Here is a 13975-nt window from a genome sequence, read left to right on the forward strand (position 1 = left end):
TTAGAAACTTAGGCGAGCACTGGGCTGCAGCTAAGCCCCCCGAGTGGAAGGTTTGCTCTCCAATCGGTAGGATTTTCGTGGCATAGTTTTGGAGGGGAAGGTAGCAGTCGACCTGCGCTTCGTCCTCCTTGCGGAGCGCACGTTGTATTTTATATTTAGGAGAACACTGGGCTGCAGCTAAGCCCCCTAGTGGAAGGCTGGCTTACCACTCGGTAGGATTTTCAAAAACTTAGGCGAGCACTAGGCTGCAGCTAAGCCCCCGAGTGGAAGGCTGACTTACCACTCGGTAGGATTTTCAAAAACTTAGGCAAGCACTGGGCTGCAGCTAAGCCCCCGAGTGGAAGGTTGGCTTACCACTCGCTAGGATTTTGTTTAACTTAGGCGAGTACTTGGACTACAACTAAGCCTCCGAGTGGAAGGCTGGCTTACCACTTGGTAGGATTTTGTTTAACTTAGGCGAAACGGATTCGCAGCTAAGCCTCCGAGTGGAAGGCTGGCTTACCACTCGGTAGGATTTTTTTACAAACTTAGGCGAAACGGGTTCGCAGCTAAGCCACCCACTGGGGGACAGATTTATGAGAACATTTGCAATAACAATCACTGAGAAAATTATGAAAATCTTGTCTTTGATGAATACACTACAGAAGTACTTTTATTACAACTCATCCGAGTGAAAAACTTAAGTATAAAAGGGGCGGAGCAGCTCCGCGTTCCATGCTTGGGGCTCGTCAATCTGGTGCTCGACATTGTAAAGGCGGTATGCTCCATTGTGGAGAACCTTGGTGACAATGAAGGGACCTTCCCAAGTAGGAGCAAGCTTGTGTGGTTTCTGCTGATCCACTCAGAGAACTAAATCTCCCTCCTGGAAAGCTCGACTCTTCACGTTTCTGGCATGGAAGCGACGCAAGTCCTGCTGGTAAATGGTCGATCGGACCAACGCCATCTCTCTTTCTTCTTCTAGAAGGTCGACCGCATCCTGTCGGGCTTGCTCTACTTCAGCTTCGGTGTAGAGTTCGACTCGGGGTGCGTTGTGAAGCAGGTCACTCGGCAAGACTGCTTCAGCTCCGTAGACCAAGAAGAACGGAGTCCTCCCAGTCGACCGGTTTGGCGTGGTACTTAATCCCCAAAGCACCGACGGAAGTTCGTCGAACCATGCACCAGCTGCGTGCTTGAGGTCGCGCATCAGTCGGGGGTTCAACCCTTTGAGAATTAAGCCATTTGCTCGTTCTGCTTGTCCATTCGATTGGGGGTGAGCGACTGAAGCATAGTCGACTCGTGTACCCTGAGATGTGCAGAAGGCTCTGAATTCCTCGGAGTCGAAGTTTGACCCATTGTCTATGATGATGCTGCGGGGAACTCCATATCTGAATATCAACTCCCTGATGAAGCTGATGGCGGTGCCGGCATCCAGATTCTTGATGGGTTTAGCCTCAATCCACTTGGTGAACTTGTCGACTGCTACCAATACATGGGTGTAGCCGCTTCTGCCTGTTCTCAGTGGTCCAACCATATCCAATCCCCATACAGCGAAAGGCCAGACGAGTGGAATGGTCTTCAAGGCTGAGGCGGGTTTGTGCGACATATTGGAGTAGAATTGACATCCTTCACACTTGTCGACTATCTCTTTCGCCATCTCATTTGCTTTGGGCCAGTAAAAACCCGCTCGGTATGCTTTAGCCATGATGGTCCGAGAGGACGCATGATGGCCACAGGTCCCCGAGTGGATGTCGTTGAGAATCATTCGACCTTCTTCCGGTGTTATGCATTTCTGGCTGACTCCAGTCGCACTTTCTCTGTACAACTGTCCTCTCATGACGGTAAAGGCTTTGGATCGGCGGACGATCTCTCGAGCCTCTTCTTCATTCTCGGGGAGCTCTTTCCTCGAAATATAGGCGATATAGGGCACTGTCCAGTCGGGAGTGATGACCAGAACTTCCATGATTAAGTCGACCACAGCTGGGACCTCGACTTCAGTCGGATATGTGGCGCTTTTTGGCTGCGGGGCTTCCTCAGTGAAAGGATCTTCTTGAACCGACGGCGTGTGAACATGCTCCAAAAACACGCCACTCGGAATGGCTTCTCTCTTGGAACCTATCTTCGCCAAGTCATCGGCTGCTTGATTTTCCAGTCGGGGAACATGATGGAGCTCTAATCCCTCAAATTTCTTCTCCAGCTTTCTGACTACATTGCAGTAACCAGTCATGGTTGGGCTTCTGACGTCCCACTCCTTCATCACTTGGTTGACCACTAAGTCCAAGTCACCGTAGACCATGAGGCGACAGACGCCGAGTGAAATGGCCATACGCAATCCGTACAAGAGTGCTTCGTATTCTGCTTCATTGTTGGAGGAATCAAAGTGAATCTGGAGTAAATATCTGAGCTTATCTCCTCGAGGGGAAACCTAGACCACTCCGGCACCGGAACCATTCAGCATTTTGGAGCCATCGAAGAACATAGTCCAGTGCTCCGAGTGAACTTGAGTCGGTAACTGCTGTTCAGTCCACTCGGCGAGGAAATCTGCTATTGCTTGGGACTTGATAGCTTTCTTTGCCTCAAATCTGATATCTAGGGGAAGAAGTTAAATCTCCCATTTTGCCACTCGACCAGTTGCATCTCTGTTGTGCAGAATCTCTGATAGGGGGGCGTCGGTGACGACTGTGATGATATGGTCAGAGAAGTAGTGAGCAACTTTCTTCATGGTCATATAAATCCCATATACAAGCTTCTAATAATGAGGGTATCGTTGCTTGGATGGGGTCAGGACTTCGGAAATGTAGTATACTGGGCGCTGAACTTTGAAGGCTTTCCCTTCTTCTTCCCACTCGACCGTAAGTACAGTACTGACAACTTGTCCTGTGGCTGCAATGTAAAGCAGCAAAGGCTCTTTGCTGATCGGGGAAGCAAGCACCGGTTGGGTGGAAAACAGGGTTTTTAACTCTGCAAATGCTAGTCAGCTTCGGGAGTCCACTCGAACTTGTCTGACTTCTTCATCAGTCGGTAAAGAGGCAATGCCTTCTCACCGAGACGAGAGATGAATCGACTTAAAGCGGCCAAGCAACCAGTAAGCTTCTGAACATCGTGCACACGCACAGGTCATTTCATTCGGAGTATTGGGCCTACTTTCTCTGGGTTTGCATCGATTCCTCGTTCGGAAACGAGAAATCGAGTAACTTTCCACCAGGAACTCCGAATGTGCACTTGGATGGGTTAAGCTTGATATCGAGGTTGGCAAATGTTTCAGCGAGGTCAGTAAGTAGGTCGGAACCTTTCCGTGACTTGACCACAATGTCATCCATGTACGCTTCCACATTCCGACTGATTTGAGTGAGAAAACACTTCTGAATCATCCTCATGAACGTGGCTCCGGCATTCTTGAGGCCGAATGGCATGGTGACATAACAGAAGCACCCGAATGGGGTGATGAAAGTTGTTTTGATCTCATCGGGTCCAAACAGACGGATCTGATGGTACCCAGAATAAGCGTCCAAGAAAGACAGTCGCTCACATCCCGCAGTCGAGTCGACTATTTGGTCGATGCGGGGAAGAGGAAAATGATCTTTCGGGCAGGCCTGATTGATATGCTTAAAATCGATGCACATGCGAAGCGAATTGTCCTTTTTGGGGACCATGACGACATTGGCGAGCCACTTGGAGTGGTAAATCTCTCGGATAAACTCTGCTGCTAGGAGCCGAGCCACTTCCTCGCCAATAGCCTTTCTTTTCTTGACGGCGGACCGTCGCAGATGTTCCTTCACAGGTTTTGCCTTTGAATCAACTCGTAGACGATGCTCAGCCAGTCCCCTGGGTACACCCGGCATGTCAGAAGGTTTCCATGCAAAGATGTCCCAGTTCTCACAGAGGAACTGGATGAGCGCTTCTTCCTATTTGGGGTCAGGTGTTGTGGAGATATGAGTCGGAGCGGCGTTAGGGTCGGTCGGGTGGATGTGAACGGGTTTTGTCTCACCGGACGAATGGAATGTTGATTCTGTAGCAGGCTTTTTGGCTCGCAACAAATCACTCGGGTCTGCATTCCTTTTGTGTTCCTGCCACTCTTCTGCCACCATCTGAGCATCGGCGATCTTTGAGCCTTTATGGAAGCACTCTTCTGCCTTCTTGCGGTTGCCAGTGACAGTGATCACGCCTTTAGAGCCAGGCATCTTTAGTTTGAGGTACACGTAACATGGTCGAGCCATAAAACGTGCATAAGCTGGCCTGCCCAAGATTTCATGATAGGCACTCTGGAAATCCACAACCTCAAATGTCAGCTTCTCTTTGCAGAAATTCTTTGAATCACCAAAAACTACGTCAAGAGCAATCTGGCCGAGTGATGCGGCCTTCTTGCCAGGGATGACTCCATAGAAACTCATGTTGCTTTTGCTCAGTCTGGACATCGGAATGCCCATCCCTTTCAGCGTCTCGGCGTATAGTATATTCAAACTGCTGCCGCCATCCATCAACACTTTGGTCAGTCGAGTGCCCTCAACGACTGGGTCGACCACCAACGCTTGCCTCCCAGGGGTGGCTATGTGCGTGGGGTGATCAGATTGGTCGAACGTAATAGCAGTCTGAGACCACTTCAGGTAATTGGGTGTTGATGGAGCAGCCATATTCACCTCTCGGTTTATAACTTTCAGTCAGTTTTTGCTTTCAATGTCAGCAAAAATCATCAAGGTGGAATTGACCTGCGGATATTCCTCGTCACTGTCCTCCTTGTCCTCAACCTTGTCCGACTCTTTTTCTTTGTCCTTGGACTGCTTCCCTTGGAATTGCTGTATCAGGAGTCGACACTGTCGAGTGGTATGCTTAGGGTAAATGAAGTTACCCTCTTCATCTTTCTTGGTGTGGATGTGACATGGCAAATTCATCACGTTGTTTCCTTCTTTATCCTTTAATTTCTTGGGGTTCCAAGGCCCCTTGGGTTTCCCTTTGAACTTTCCTTGATTCAGGGCCAAGGCTTCTCCAGGAGCGGCTGGCTCGGCTTTACGCTTTTGCTTCCTACTGGAATTTCCGCCTCCGGTGTCCTGGGCGACTGACTTATGCTTGCCGCTCTGGAGCCGATCCTCTTCCTCACCATTGGCATATTTGGTGGCTATTTACATCATTCGACTCAGAGACATGTCTCCGGTTCGACCGAATTTCAGACTTAGCTCTCTGTATATTACGCCCTCCTTGAAGGCGCAAACTGCCTGGTGATCAGATACATTCTCTACTGTGTGATGCAGTGTGATCCATCTCTGGATGTAATCCCTCAGAGCCTCATTCGACTTCTGCACACAAGATTGCAGCTCTGTCAGTCCCGCCGGTCGCTTACACGTTCCTTCGAACGTCCTGACAAACACTTGGGAGAGGTCCTCCCACGTGTAGATGCTGCTGGGTGTCAACTGATTCAGCCATGCCCTGGCTGACCCTTCCAACATGAGAGGCAGAGGCTTCATGGCCACCTCATCATTTCCGCCGCTGATCTGAACAGCCACTCGGTAGTCCTCAAGCCAAGTATCAGGCTTGGACTCACCGTTGAACTTGCTGACTCCAGTCGCCAACCTGAAGTTGGGAGGAATCACCGTGGCTCTGATGGCTCTGCTAAAACACTCTGGTCCGGAGACATGCACTCGGTTGCTGGTGGGTACATCTCTGTCATTACCCTCTATGTGGGCTCTGTTCCGGTCGACCAGACCTTGAACGATGATGGATCTCGCATCAAAGCCTGGTTCCCTGGGGTCGACTGGAATCCTTCGCCCACCACTGTGCTGGCGTCTGTCATCCTGCTGTCGAAGCATATATGATCCACCCCTCGGGGGAGGAGTGGGCACTCGACGTCGATCGTTGCAATCGAATCGGTGATCATATTGCTCATAGTTACTGTACTGATCGTGCCGGTCGCCATGCCCTTCACGCCTCGGGGGCGATCTGGGGCTATGAGCCGACTAGACCGTATTCGCCGCCATGGATCTGCTATGAATCCTGATCCGCGACTGCGACACAGCCGAATTCTGATCTCCTGATGCCCGGAGCAAATCCCTGATCTGCATCAAGCCTCTGCCAGCCTCTGACTGGGAAGGCTGAATCGACTCTGCTATACAGGTTGCAGCTGCCAAATTCTGGATCGGAGTGCGGTATACCTGAGTCGGAGGTTTAAAGAGTTGGCGTCGACTGGAGTCTGGAATCAGTTGCCGCGCGCGCTCGTCGAGTGCCCGCTGAAGGTTCTCCAGTCAAGTGCGCTCAGCCAGGTTGGCCAAGCGCGCGTCCTCTAAGGCGCGAGCCTCAGGGGTTTCTCCAACGATCGGAGTATGAAGCGCATCCATGTTCCGGCGGCGAAGCTCTTCCCTCTGCTGCGAGTTGAGGGGCTCGGGGCGGTACTCCTCATGGTCGTGCGACGGATCGCCTCCGCCATTGCCTCCCTCAGTGCCAGGAAAGCCAGGGGGACCGTGCAGCCCATTGACCATCAGGACCTTCGCCGCCGGATCACTGCTGTCGCACTCGGATGCAGTCTCTGCGGAGCCAGTCGACAGGTCGAATAGGCCGTAGAGAGATTCGTCGGGCTCGATTGCCGCGACTTGGGCAGTGGTCGACTGGCGAGCCACTGCGTGCCTCACCCACCGCTGAAGCCTCGACCAACCAGAGTGCTTACGCCGGCGGGAAGCTGGGAGGGAGGATGACACGAAAACCGGCCGATACTAAGTCGACGGTTGCCGCAGGAGGACGCCGCGGACGCATGCTCGAAAGTGCGTAGCTTCGCGGACTGGGAGCGCATCCACGTCGAGCGGAGCCTCCTGCAGCCAGGCAGAGTCGTCGGCGACGAATGTGAGTGCGCCGAGACGGATCTCGCGGCCCTCAACTAGAACTCCACCTGAAACCATGATGATGGGAATCGGAAAAATTGCAACTTCTCCAATAGGTCGCTAAGACACCTGCCCCACGGTGTGCGCCAACTGTCGTGGTTCTAAGTCTGACAGTAGTGTAGGGGAGTACTAAGGAGAGGCAAGATCCTAGCTATGGAGCAGTTGTGCACACATGTGTTTTACGAGTTCAGGCCCTTCTCGGAAGAAGTAACAGCCCTACGTCTCGGTGCCCGGAGGCGGTCGACTGAATTATATGTGTGAGAGTTACAGGGGTGCGAACCCTTCTACCAGTGGAGGGGGTGGCTTATATAGAGGACGCCAGGACCCCAGCCAGCCCACGTAGCGGAGGGTTAAAGTACATTAAGGTCTGGCGTTACTGGTAACGCCTTACATAAAGTGTCATCATGACCATAAAGACTACTTAATTACAGACCGTTTGGATTCATAGGAGATCCTAAACTCCTGGTGGTCGGGTGAGTCTTCTTGGTCGAGTGTCTTCAGGTTCGTCGAGTGTCTTCTAGTCCGTCGAGTGGAGTTCCTCTTGGTCGACTGGAAGACGGCTTCTTCTAAAAGATGTCCTTGGGGAGGGTACCTTGGACAGGTTCATGACCCTATCCTAGGTACATGACTTCATCCGCCGGAGTGACGTGAGGGGGAGAGGTGGTGGGCGGACTGGTTGGTCAGCTCGGGCTCTCCCGATCCAGACAGGATCGAGGCATGGGGAAAGGTGAGCGCCCGCAGTGGAGGACGGCAGAGGTAGCTCGAGGGTGCATACAAGGTGTTTGAGGAAATGGCAAAGAGAGAAAGGAGGAGGAAGAAGAAGAGTGATGCTGACAAGTGGGCCCCACTTGTAATAACGGTCAAAATAAATGGAATTGACTTTGCCGCCACGTCAGCCCTGATGGGTGGGTCCCGCATGTCATAAACATGTTTAAATCGTCTAAAGCGGTCATTTTTCAAAAGTGGTAGTTTTTAGTCACAAAATTAGAAACTTTTGGTAGTTATCAGTCACTTTTTTTAAAGTGGTAGTTCTGTGGGGCGGTAACCCCTAATGTAGTAGTTTTTTGTCAAATACTCAATCAAAATGCATTAGCTTCCCTTGTACACCCTCCGTTCCTAAATGTAAGTCTTTTTACATATCTCACTACAAACTACATACAGATGTATATAGACTTATTTTAGAGTGTAGATTCATTCATTTTGCTTCATGTGTAGACTATAGTGAAATCTCTAAAAAGACTTATACTTCTTCCGTTCCTAAATATAAGTCTTTTAAGAGATCCCAATAAGGGACTACATACAAAGCAAAATGAGTGAATCGACATTCTAAAATATGTCTATATACATCCGTATGTAGTCTCTTAATGAAATCTCTAGAAAGACTTATATTTAAGAATGGGGGGAGTATTTAGGAACGGAGGGAGTAAAATGCAAAACTATCACGTGCATAGCACATGCAGGAATCTGCCCCCTGCGTCTCTCTCTCTATTCCAGCGCGCCAAAGGCGTTTCGGTCGACTCGTCCCCTTCGATCCTGAGATGAGTGAGATCCATTAGACCAGTTCAAACTTCCATTGTTAGAGCATCTTCAGCCGTTCGGCCCCCCAGGACGCAGAAAAACCGCGGCCTGGGGGCGAGCCGGCGCTAGTTCGGCCTCTGGGGCCGGTCTAGCTCCCAGTCACGCCCCCAGGCACCCCCTCAAGTCACGACAAAATTCAAACATAATCGTTCCCGCGCTCAAAATAGACGTCACAATCCGGCGATCAAGCGGCCTAGATCGGCGGCCGGATGAGTTTTATGTTCGGCGTACAAAAAAGCGGGCAGTCTCGGCATCGCGACGGAAGCACGCATGAGGCGGCGAGATCGGCTTCCGGCGTCGCCGGAGTCGGCGTGCGCGGGCTTGACGGGGCCTCTGTGCTTGGCGGCGTGGCTTCTGTGTTGCGGGCAGTCTCGGCATCATCAGCGGTCGGGCTTAGCGGCGGCGTCGGCGTGTGCGTGGGCGTCGTGGACGTGGGTGGCGTGGGCCGCGTCGCCGAGGGAAGCTGGTCAAGGATGAGGCCAACATGCATCCTATACCACGCCTTGACCGCCTCGTCGGTGCTCTGGAGCATGTCCGCCCCGCCGAGCAGGAAAACCAGGTCGGTGTTCCTCTTCTTCGCGGCGACGTTGGTCAGGAGTAGGTCGAGCTTGACGGCGCTGGTCGACATCAACGCCGACCAACGCGTCTCGGTCTTCTCTTCACGAAGGGCGGCCCGGACCTTTGCGTCGGCGAGGCAGTGCTGGATGGACTCCTGCACGCGAGCTGTGGCCGCGTTGGCGTGTTTCCCCTTCTTGGCACCTTTGTTGCCGTCCGGCCGCCCATCTGACGCGCCCGGAGTCGGCGCGTCAGGCTTGTAGGTCTCCTTGGCCTTCTCGATGGTGTGCCGGACTTCCGCCCACTTGTCGCACTTGTCGATGCGCTTGTAGACGTGGAGGTACTTGAACTCAGTGTCGCTGTTGCCCTGCCGGTACAGACTGAACATGCGCAGCAACTGCGCGGGGACGAACAAACAGTCGGCTTGTGAACGGCGAATAGAGGCGGGAGAACGGCGTCGCATACATGATCCTCCATCTTGGCGCCGCTCTCCGGGCGACCGGTGACCTCCTCGATGATCCCGTGCCATTTGTTGCACGCCCCCTGGATACGCCCCCAATGGTTCGCCATCGCCTTCGCCCCGCGCTGCATGTAGACGCCTTTGAAGTAGGGGTTGACGAGCTTGCGCTCGTCGAACTGGGCCTCGTCCATGTCGGCCTCGGTCTTGCCGGCGCCGCCGAGGTGAGAGAAGGGCAGCGCGCAATGGCGAAGAGGGGGCATCGGGGAGGACGCATACGCGGGCGGCGAGTAGTTGTATGGAGGGTACTGCACGCCGGTGAAGGCGGGCGAGGGCGTGCGCTGGGCCGGGTGACCATGGGGGAAGGCGATGTTGGGGTTGAACCCACCGTGTGCGTCCCCGTCGGCGTAGCCCGGCGACCCCCAGGGCGCGTACTCTACGTGGTTGCCGGGGGGATTCATCATCCCCGCGCGAGCCGCCTTGGCCTCGGCCTGGTCAGCGGCAGCGGCCGCGGCAGCAGCGCCGGCAGCCGCGCGCGCCGCATTGTCACGGGCCTTCTTGGCGAGGGCCCTGTTCCGCCGGTCGGCGGTGATGGCCTCCAGTCGTTGTTCTTCCACCCTCCAGTTGGCGTTCGACATGCCCGGCGGCTTGGACGGCGGCGCCCTCGGCTTCCTCTGCTTCGGCTGGGCGACGGAGGCAGTAGCGGTTGCCGCGGCGCGAGGGACATCGTACTTCTTCGGTGGCATGACGGGCGGCTGGGAGTTGAGCGGGAGGGAGAATGGCGGGAGGAAAGGGGCAAATGGGAAGGAAGTGGGGGAAAAGCGGGAAGAAACGACGGGAAGAGGCGCTCGACTCGCCTACAGGGCGGACCCGCACGCCCCTTTTCGCTTGTGCCGGCGCCCCAGGCGCCCCCAGGGCGTCGGGTTCTGCCTAGGTCCGCCGGCACCAATTTCGGCCTGAACCGGCGAAAAACGGGCTTCTGGGGGGCGACTGGGCCGTTTTTTCGGCGCCGGCGCGGAAAAAACGCCTAGATAGGACCTGTTGAGGACGCGGCTGGAGATGCTCTTATGCATCAATCTATTTCACTCCGCATATCCATGTCAGAAATCATAGCTCCGCCACTGGCGTCAGGTCGTCCCCTTCCCTTTATAGATCCGAGAGGCCAGTTCAAACTTCCTGGCCCCACGGCCACGGGCCACTCAACTTTTCCACTTGGTCTCTAAGGCTGGTCATAGTGGGGAGTAACTAGACTAGTAACGTAATGTTATTAGTCTATGTTACTATCTTCATAATGGGTAGTAACATATAGATGCTGACAGGTGGGCCTCACTTGTAATAATGGTTAAAATAAACGGAATTGACTTTGCCGTCATGTCAGCCCTGATGGGTGGATCCCGCATGTCATAAACATGTTTAAATCGTTTAAACCGGTCATTTTTCAAAAGTGATAGTTTTTAATCACAAAATTAGACATTTTTAGTAGTTATCGGTAACTTTTTTTAAAGTGGTAGTGTCTGTGGAACGGTAACTCCTAATATGATAGTTTTTTGTCAAATACTCAATCAAAATGCATTAGCTTTCTTTGTACTCCCTCCGTTCCTAAATGTAAGTCTTTTCAGTATTTCACTATAAACTACATACAGATGTATACAGACATATTTTATAGTGTAGATTCACTCATTTTGCTCCGTATGTAGACTATAATGGAATCTCTAAAAAGACTTATATTTAGGAACGGAGGGAGTAAAATGCAAAACTATCACGTGCATGGGACCCATAGCACATGCAGAATCTGCCCCCCTGCGTCTCTCTCTCTATTCCAGCGCGCCAAACGCGTTTCGGTCAAGTCGTCCCCTTCGATCGTGAGATGAGTGAGATCCATTAGACCAGTTCAAACTTCCTTGCCCCACGGGCCACTCACTTGTCCACTTGGTCTCTAGCCCGCGTGCGGCGACTTGTTGTGGTGTCCACCGGCGGCGGGCTTGAAATCTCGATGAGCTACACCCTACAAATCTCCCTTAGACAAAGCTTCCTCCTTCCCAAACACCAACAAGCCCGGGCAATGGCCTCTCGCCGGCGTCCTAGCCCTACCACTCTAGTCTTCCTGGTGTTGCTATACCTCTACTACGTGCCGAGCTGCGCCTACTCGCTCTCCTTCAACCTCAGTTTCTCCGACCCCGGCGCCGGTTCATCCATCGATGTCACCGGCGACGCACTCATCAGCACGTCATGGCTAGAGCTGACAAAGAATACACCTGATGAAAACATTTATAGCAGCGTCGGCCGGGCATGGTACCAGCACAAAGTGCCGCTGTGGAGCAACGCCACCGGCGAGATGGCTAGCTTCACCACCACCTTTTCCTTCCGAATCACTCCGGACATGAATAGCCTGCCGAATACAGGCGACGGGATGACCTTCTTCCTCGGGAGTTTCCCTTCGGTGCTCCCACCCCGGAGTGCCGGTGGCGGCCTCGGCCTCCTCCCGACCGATACTAATGGGACAGGGGACGGCCGAATCGTGGCCGTTGAGTTCGACACTTTCTACAACTCCGAATATCGTGACATCAACGGGAACCATGTCGGCATCGACATCAACTCTGTCAACTCCACGGTGTCCACGAGCACGACGAGACCCGGCAAGAACCTCACGTCGCTCCATGTTATGGAAGCCACGGTCAAGTACCAAAATGGCTCCAAGATGCTGGCCGTTGATCTCCTCATCGAGAATGCCTTGTACCAGGTCAATGCAACCGTCGATCTGAGAAGATACTTACCGGAGGAGGTCGCCGTCGGTTTCTCTGCGGCGACTGGCCAACTCGTCGAGCTGCACCAGATACTGTCATGGTCATTCAGCTCCACGCTTGAATCAAAGAAGGAAGCACCTCCACCTGCCGAACCTCCTCTTCCAATTCCACCCAGCAGCAACAACCACAAAAAGTTGGTACCAATCCTACTATCCGTCCTATTTCCTCTGCTTTTTTTGTTGATCTGTTCGGCGGTGGTACTGTGGTTGCCGGGACACAAGAAAAGAAGACCAAATGAGGACAGCGAAGAAGAGTGTGGCGAAAGAGCAGTCCTCGAGAGAGGTGTGGCTGCCGGTGGCCCTAGACGGTACATGTACCACGAGCTGGTCGCCGCGACGAGCAACTTCGCGGAGGAAGAGAAGCTCGGGCGAGGTGGCTTCGGGAGCGTTTACCGGGGTCACCTCACACTCGCAGCCGCCGTTGATGGTGACCAAGACCGCCGTGCGGTGGCGGTGAAGGTGCTATCAGAGGAGTCGTCGACGCAAGGGAGAAAGGAGTTCGAGGCAGAGGTGAGGATCATCAGCAGACTGAAGCATCGCAACCTTGTCCAACTGCTGGGTTGGTGCGACAGCCGCAAGGGGCTCCTGCTTGTCTACGAGCTCGTTGCCGAGAGTAGCCTAGACAGGCACCTCTACAGCAAGGACAAATGTCTCACGTGGCCACATAGGTACAAGATAATCCTTGGCTTGGGATCCGCTCTGCGCTACCTTCACGGAGAGTGGGAGCAGTGCATCGTGCACGGTGACATCAAGCCCAGCAATGTCATGCTTGACTCGTTGCTCAACACCAAGCTCGGAGACTTTGGGTTGGCTCGGCTCGTCGAGCACGGCACCGGGTTAATGCAGACCACCAAGGCCGTGCTCGGCACCGCCGGCTACATCGACCCGGAGTTCGTCAACTCGCGCCGGCCCAGCACCGAGTCTGACGTGTACAGCTTTGGCGTCGTCCTCCTGGAGATCGTGTCAGGCCGGCCGCCGGTGACTGAAACCGCAGGGAAAACCTTCTCTCTACTCAAATGGGTGTGGAGTATGTACAGCAGAAACAAGATCCTTGACGCGGCGGACCCGCGGCTGAGGGGTGTCCAGGACGACGAGTGGTGGATGGTGCGGGTGCTCGTTGTTGGCCTCTGGTGCGCGCTTCCGGACCGGAGCGAGCGGCCATCCGTGGCGCAGGCCATGAACGTGCTGCATTCAGAAGAGGCGAGGCTGCCAGAGCTCTCGCCGTACATGTACATGGCCGTACGGCCAGATCCAGCGTCATCCACCGGGTACGGCGGTTTCTCCATCGACGACCCTAGCCCCAGCCCCGGCTGCCGTTTCGTTCGCTCTTCTTCGAGCAACACCGAGGACACCATTCTTTCCCCGGGCTCCTCGTCGACTGCGTCGGTTCGACATTCTAGGTTTCCAACGGTCTAGCTATTTGATGAGTCAAGATAAGGCTTCATTAATTTTTTGTTACAGGCTGCCATTGACAGCGGCAATTATGTTAAGAAACTAGCTGGGTGACCTGTGCATTTGCGTGGCTAGACATACTATGCATCTGTCATATTTGGCATATAGTTCATTAATTATTTGGCCATGTTTTAAGTCATTAATCATATATTTTTCTTGCTTCTTTACCATTGACACTATACAATTCAAAATAAGCAGAGGAAATTATTGTAGTGCAAATTTATGTCATCAAAGTCATCATGGTATTTTGTAAACCATTTTTGTTTAGTCTATTAATTAGAATTTAGGAAG

General features: G+C 53.3%; 1 pseudogene; it reads left to right on the forward strand.

Annotated features, from left to right (window-relative positions):
• The first annotated feature begins 11491 nt into the window (after positions 1-11491).
• The window catches only part of LOC119340850, a 7936-nt pseudogene continuing 5452 nt past the window's right edge, over positions 11492-13975 (forward strand).

This window comes from Triticum dicoccoides, chromosome 7B (assembly GCF_002162155.2).
Source record: "Triticum dicoccoides isolate Atlit2015 ecotype Zavitan chromosome 7B, WEW_v2.0, whole genome shotgun sequence".
Classification (NCBI taxonomy): Eukaryota; Viridiplantae; Streptophyta; class Magnoliopsida; order Poales; family Poaceae; genus Triticum; species Triticum dicoccoides.